The sequence below is a fragment of the Penaeus monodon genome, chromosome 18, assembly GCF_015228065.2.
Source record: "Penaeus monodon isolate SGIC_2016 chromosome 18, NSTDA_Pmon_1, whole genome shotgun sequence".
Taxonomy (NCBI): domain Eukaryota; kingdom Metazoa; phylum Arthropoda; class Malacostraca; order Decapoda; family Penaeidae; genus Penaeus; species Penaeus monodon.
The window spans coordinates 18,964,468-18,972,900 of NC_051403.1; the positions used below are offsets into that span (position 1 = coordinate 18,964,468).

The following is an 8,433-nucleotide window of genomic DNA, read 5'->3' on the forward strand; positions in this document are numbered from 1 at the left end:
CTTGGGAACCCAAAAAAAGAAAAAAAAATTTTTGAAAAAAAAGGGGGGTTTTTTTTGGGTAATTTATAAAATAAATGTTTAAATTTTTTTTAAAAAATTTTTTTTAAAAAAAATTTTTAATTTATTTTTAATATTATTAAGAATTTTAATTTGCTATAGGATGTTCTAAATATTTTATATATAAAAAATGAAATTTATAACTACAATTATGATTTTTATTATTTATTTTATGTTTTAATTTAAAAAATTTAATTATAATATTATATATATAAATATAATAGAAATATATATAAATTTTATATATAAATATTATATTATATATATAAATTATTTATAATTATATATAAAATATTATTAAATAATATATATAAACTATATATATATATAAATAATATATTTATAAATATTAATATATATATAATATATATTATAAATATATATAAATAAATATAAAATTATATATAAAATATTATATAAAAATATATAAATGGTATATATATAAATATATAATATAAATAAGATTTTTAAATAATTTTTAAAAAATTTATATTATTATAATTTAAATATTAAAAATATTATTAATATTAAATATTATTCATTAAATATATATATATAAATTATTTTTATTAAATTATATAGATAATTAATATCTATATATATTATATATATATATATAAAATATATATATAAAAAATATATATAGTATATAATATATATAAATTATAATATAAATTTTTAATATAAAAAAATATAATAAAATATTTATAAAAAAATTTATAAAAAATTATATATAAAATATTAATATATATATATAAATAAAAATAAAAAATATATAAATATATATATATAAATATATAGATATTTTAATATATAATTATAATATATAAATATATTATATAAAATAAAATTATAAATATATTATATAAATATTATATATAAATTATATTAAAAATATTAAATATATATAAATATTATATATTATAAATAAAAGATATATAAATTATATAATAATTAAATATATATATATATTAAATTATATAATAAAAATTATTATAAATATATATATATATAATATATATATTATAAATATATATATATATAAATATATATATAATATTATATTATATATAATATATTTTATATATTATATATATTATTATATATAATTTATAATATATATATTTATATATATATAATTTATATATATTTTATCTTATATATATATAAATAAAATTTATATTAAAAAATTATAAAATTATATTTTATATATATTATATATTTTTATATATATTTTTATATATATTATTTTTATTTATATTATATATTTATATATTATATATATTTATATATTATATTTATATATATATTTAATTATAATTATATATCTATATATTATTATATTTTTTTATTATATATTTATTTATATATATTATATTATAAAAAATTATTAATATATATTTTTATATTATTTATATATTATTTATTATATATATTTATAATTATATTTATTATTTACTATATATATTATATTTTATATTTATATATTATAATTTTATATTATTATATATTTATATATATATAATTTTATAATATAATTTATATATTTATATTTATATATATATTTATATATTTATATTTATATATTTATATATATATTTATATATATATTAATATATATATATTTTATATATATATTTATAATATATATATATTTATATATTTTATATATATATATTTATATATATATATTATATATAATATATATAATATATATATATGTAGAATTAAATGCCTATAGCAATAAACAAACATGTACAGTAAATATGGAGGAAAAAGAAAACACTAAATGTAGAAAAAGCTGTTATTGGCTGTAAAAACAATTATTTAACGCAATCAACAGCAAGCAATTGAAAAACCAAGGTTACTTGTCAGAGTCCACAAATATAGACCTGCAAATCCAATAATCCTCTGCACCCCACTCCTTAGAGAGAGCAAAACCCCCTTTGTAATTATTCTGACATGACATGCATGGCATGCAGATTAAATAGGCATTTACTCTCAATCAAGAAGGGACTCCTGTGTTGTCAAATATACATGAAGGAAGTCTGTCAGGTTTTGACGGCTCTTGGAAAATGGAGTCCATTACGTTCCTTTGGAAACCTATTAGGGTAGAGCACCGAATGTGGGCATCCATCTCACCCTCTCTCTTGTTCTATTGGTCAGAAGCATCAGTGCGGCTGTATTATTTCTAACATTAGTACTTGTCACTTTTATCTTGAATAACTCGTGGAATTTGATACCGAGAGTAACAACTACCTCCAGAGACAAAGTCCAAAAAACCAGGGTATCATCTCTTCTCTTCTTTTAACGGTAGGTTCATGTCTGAGCCGCCGTGGTCACAGCATGATACTCAATTACAGTTTTCACGTTGTGATGCTCTTGGAGTGAGTACGTGGTAGGGTCCCCAGTTCCTTTCCACGGAGAGTGCCGGAGGAGCAAGCCTACCCACTTACCACACCTTATTAGCAACTTACAGAAAATGCAAGATCAAGAATGGCTGTCTGTGGGTGCTGGTCTGGGGTCCAATGTTCTGCGGAGGTTTTCTTCATTTCGTGGCAAATATGCGGCTGGAGCAGCTGTGCCTGTGTTGTTGGCAGTGTCTATTCCCCTCTATTTGTGCGTCACTCTCAGTAACATTAACCATTTTCATTAATTTAAATACCGATATGGTGTGTTTATGTACTTGTGAACAAAAACACATTTCTAATTATAAAACCACAGAAAGTAAGCTTGGAACGCCATAGCCTAGCCCCACACACACTGACACAAAAAAAGCACAAGCGACAAATTAAAAAGAAAAAAGAAAAAAGAAAAAATAATAATCACAAAATTATATTCCCTGCAATTCCTTCCTCGAGAGATTATTCTTAGCTAAATCTATTTTTCCCCTATTTCTGTCCCTTCTGAACCATACACCAATACACCACGAACTCAACAGCTATATAAAGCACTCAAAAACGACCCAAAATAAAGAAAAAAAAAAAAAAAAATACAAAAATTAACAAGCGTTAGATCTTATTTTTTTTCTTGAGACTTTGTTTACTCTGAGAACTATCAAATATTATGAATCATTTTCACTAAAACCACGTATAACTACCTCTTCCTCCTTCACGGACGGACAGGAAAGCACCTCGTGGACGTCCACCGGTGAGGAATGAAGATAAATTGCAGAAAATGAAGTGGAAATTAGAGAAAAAACCACGAGAGGAAAAGTTTAAATTCCACGCCCGACAAACCCCGACGTCTCAATCCGTGACCGGCTCATCAGCCATTTTCCTCCCAAATGCCAAAGCTCTGAATAAACGTCGTATAAGATAACCCTAAAAATAATATGCATATGCAAATGAAATAAAAAAAAGTATCCGAATGATCAAAATTATCAAAATAAAGTCGTATATAAATTCACTTACCAACAAAAGGGGAATCTAACGAAACCAAAGTCAAAGTTAGCGAAAGGCACACGAACGCACCTGGGTTGAATAGGGGAGGAGGGTAACTTGCCTATTTGCTATTCGCTAGTTTATTTGCGATTCAAATATATTATTTTGACTATCTGCAATCTAAGGAAAATACTGGTGATGGAATATAGATGTTTCAGAACATATTTTAGAAAGATATTTGCTTGTAAATCACTTCAAATTATTTTTTTAAAACCTACTTACTATCTGCTAGTTTACTTCTGCAGAGATGAATCAATGATTTCATTGGATAGTTCCCATGATTACAATTATCTTATGGTATATTGTGTTTCATAATTAATTTTAGTTAAACGTCCTTTTTAAAAATCCATTTATCAGTGATCTTTTCACAACAATTACTCGTTTGCTTTTTTTCAGTCCTTCAACATAAATCATTTTGATACTCTATTATCTGTTAGAATTATTACCGATGGGATGTGTTTTAGAATGACTCTTATTCATCAAAAGCCTTCTTCATATGTTCTTAAATAAATCATTTTTGATTGTATATATTGCTTTGTGATTATATTCATCACAATTTTTTCAAAATCTGGTATTGTGTGTATTAGAGTTGATGTTATTAATGTTATATGGCGTCAAAATGAGTCAATAGCTGTTATTCTATGAGGATTTTGATTTACCAAATAATAACATGAAAAACGATGCTGCATCTATTATTATTGTTGTTTTCTGATCATGATAACGGGAACAAGGATAATAATTACATCAAAGACAGTTGATTATCCTAGAAATAACGATAATGGTGATAATAATGTGGCGTTTTGTTGTTGAGGATGATGATAATATTGATGGCGGTGATGATGATGGTGATGGTGATGGTGATGGTGATTCTGATGATGATGTTGATGTTGATGATGATGACATTGATGGTGATAATGATGATGATGGTGACGGTGATGGTGAAGATGAAGATGATGAGAATGATGGTGATGATGATAATAATGGTGATGATAATGATGATAATAATACTGATGCTACTACGATACTAAGAATGATATAATAATATAATAATGATAGTTGTAGTAGTAGCAGCAGTAGTAATAATAATAATAACAACAACAATGATAATAATAGTAATGATAACAATGGTGATGATGATGGTGATGATGATGATGATGATGATGATGATGATGATGATGATGATGATGATGATGATGATGATGATGATGATATGATGGTGATGATAATGATGATGGTGATAATATAATAATAATAATAATAATGATAATAATAATAACAATAATAATAATAACAAAACAAAACAACAACAACAACAACAACAACAACAAAATAATAATAATAATAATAATAATAATAATAATAATAATACAAATAATAAAAATACCAATAATAAAAAATCACCATCACCATCATTACAATAATAATAATGATAATAATTACGATAGCTTTAATAATATCTACATTACTAACTATTATCATTATTACTATTATTATTACTTTCATTTTCTATCAAACTGATAATGATTATAACAACAATAATAATGATAAAATGATAATGATAATAGTAAAATAATAATGATAATAAAATAATAATAATAATAATAATAATAATAATAATAATAATAATAATAATAATATTGATAGTGATAATATTAATAACAATGATAATAATAATAATGATGATAATAATATCAATAATGATAATAATAATAACATTAACAACAACAACAATAATAATACACATACTAACGATAAAAAAATAATTATTATAACAATAAAAATAACTATAATGATAACAATAACGACAATAACAATAATAATAATAATAATAATAATAATGATTGTACCTAATACTTATACTAATTTATTAATAACGATATTACTACTATATAATAAGGAGGATTATGATGATAATAATGGTAATGAAAAATAATAATGATAATAATAATATAAATAATGATGATGATATTAATGATGATAATAATGATACTACTACTTCTACAATAACAACTACTAATAGAAATGATAATAATAATAATAATAATAATAATAATAATAATAATAATAATAATTATTATTATTATAACGATAATAATAATAATAATAATAATAATAATTATTATTATTATTATCATTATTATTATTATCATAACGATAGTAATATTAATGACAATAACAGAAACAGTAATAATACTGATAATAATGATTATAACAACAATACCATATGATACCAATATGATAATGATACACTAATATTAACATTAATAATAATGATGATGAATTAATAGCAATGTTAATGCCAATAATAATTGTAAAAGTGGCGCTCGACACCGCAGCCTCCCGCATCCCCGTAACGGCGGGCATCCTGCAACCCGCTCGCTTTCCCGCTCTGAGAAGCAACTTTTCAGTGTACCAGCCGCCGCTTGTCGTTTCTCCCGCATCATTGATGTATTTTCACGTCTTTTTTATATCTTTATTCACGGTTTTGGGGAGTATAAGGTTTCTTTTAGTTACACCCGTTTGGGACTGGTTTTCTCTATTTGATATAGTGCAAGGATTTTTGCTGTTGTTTTACGAAATTATTATTTTTTTACTTTATTTTGTAACCGTAAAGATGTACGACCGCATATTACGGCATACGTGTAACCCTACTTCCCGCGAAATAAACAGTTTGTGCCCACATTTGGTCCACGTTTCTCTGAACCCTATTTTTGATGACGATTACAGCCGACTTCAGCGAACAACGGAACCCGCCTGATACTTCAGGGAGGCAAAAGTCACGTCCTGACAGTTGTCTTGGTTTTATCAATTAGGAGCTGGACGAACTTAATTTTTATTATGATAATCAGTCATGTAAAGGAGATCGTAATTAGATGTACTATTTTATATACCCATTTTTTATATTATTATTACTGCCTAATTTTATTTTAAATCAGATTTTGATAATTAGTTTATGCTTTATTTTAGATTTTTATTTATTTATTTATTTATTTTTAATATGGAGAAAGCCCGCTGATACCCACGTAGAATCTAATCCCTTCTTCATGGGAGAACAATTAAATACAAATTGCGCAAGGCATCCCCCCCGGGCTACAGGGTAGCTTACTCCCACAGTATATTTTGGTGATCAGCGGCGGGATAGTTTCAGCCTTTCTATTACGAGTGGTTCTCTCCGTTATCAGGTCCAGCATAGTTCATTCACGGTAGGTTATATTGCATGATTTAATAGGATTTAATAAGAAAAATAGTGCACATACCATTGCCTGGCCACACATGATACCATGGAATACCGTGCCCGAGCCTGAAGGTCCTCTGCCTCCCCACCTATGAACAGGCGTTGTTTCCAGTGTTGAAGTTCAAACACTATGCCAGAGAGTGTCCCTTTCGCCCAGGGCAGGGTCCGTTGCTCCCAATACCACTGGCTAATAAGAACCGGGTACACATACCATGATAGCTACAACAGACCAGAAAATGGTGTGGTTACAGCCCCAGGAAAATACAGGCCGACCACTCGTGCCAATAAGTCTTAATGGCAACACTGTCATCTGTTTCCTTGACACCAGTTCGGATCATCAAACCCAGGACCCTTCAACTAATTGACCCCCATGGCACCATGCGGCGTAGAGACCCAGTTCATGTTCCCAAGGGGTTTGCTGACAGGCCCCTCAATACTGTTGGCAAAGTGGTACCCTCTTTTTGCCTAGCCCCCAACTTGAAAATACGGCACCAGGTCTGTGATGCAAAATTCCCTGGAGATGTCCTCCTTGCCCAACAAACAAGCTTTAACTTCTCATCTGATGCTGAGGAGGGCAGGGCCTGTCTAATTTTTGAAGGCCAGCTATTCCTAGTGACCTACACTGACTTTCCCACTATTCAAATCAGTGTTGTGTCTGCAGAAGCTACTGGCTTGACAAACCCAAGGGATACAAGATGCAGCAATGCTCCAAGTACACACACAGTGGACCTCTCAACAGCAGAGTAAATCTTTGGCAGACGGTAGAGCTCCCACCACACACTGGGTGCTTTGTTGAAGGCATCATTAGCAGATCTGGACCCTCCAGTGGCGACATCATGATTATACCCCAAGCGCCTGCTTTGTTCATCCTGCCCTACATTGTTACCACTGCCAAAGAATGCCAGTGTCCTGTGTGGACAGTCAGTGACACAGCAAGGGTGGTACATTGAACATGGGATGTACTTAGGAACAATGGCAGCTGGTAAAGGTATATACACAACTAAGGACGCACACTCAGAAGCTATTCGTGACCCATTTGAGAGCTCATTGGAGGATGGTGACTTTGGCTGGGAGGAGGATAATTTCGACCATATGCATGGCTTGTTTGATTTGGGCTATGAAGATGACACTTCCTCCAACCATTTGGAGCTACCTCCTTCTCAGGCACTTGCTGCTGTTGCGTCGGTTGACACCAGAGTAAATGAGGTATCACAAAATAAAGAACCTGTCATCAATTTGGAAAATCATGAGCAGTCCCAGGATCAGGAACTACAGAAGCTTCTCCAACGCTACAAGGTCCTTTTTGATGGTGGTGACCAGACCACTGGATTGACACTGGGACTGCAACACCAGTTTGTACCTGCCGGTGGCAACTCCCTCAAGCTACCTGTCACATCATTTATCAGCAGTGTAATAGCATGCTACAGACTGGTGTTGTAGAGCCCTCCTCATCACCATGGCTTAGTCCAGTTGTGCTGGTAAGGAAGAAGAGTGGTGATTTCTTGTTCTTTGTCGATTACCGGAAGGCAAATGTGATTATGTATAGATGAGCTTATCGATGAGGTAGTTTTTTTGAGCATTGACGTTCACGCAGATGATCGAGCCAAGACCGCCTTTAGTGATGGGTACCAGCTATTTCAGTTCTGCTGCCTCCCCTTTGGTCTAAGTAAAGTCCCTATACTCTCAAAGAAGAAAATT

The 8,433-nt window shown here is 28.7% G+C and overlaps 2 protein-coding genes across 2 annotated transcripts in view; one reads left to right on the plus strand and one right to left on the minus strand.

The window, feature by feature from the left end:
- LOC119584314 overlaps positions 1 to 3,318 on the minus strand; it is a 79,237-nt gene extending 75,919 nt beyond the window's left edge. Inside the window, exon 1 of the mRNA XM_037932860.1 lies at positions 3,158 to 3,318. The gene's annotated coding sequence lies outside the window, so the exon portion shown is untranslated. The remainder of the gene's footprint in view (positions 1 to 3,157) is intronic.
- Positions 1 to 8,433, plus strand: part of LOC119584659 (polycomb group protein Psc-like) — a gene marked incomplete at its 3' end in the record, with an annotated part of 84,469 nt that overhangs the window by 29,970 nt on the left and 46,066 nt on the right. The window lies entirely within an intron of this gene.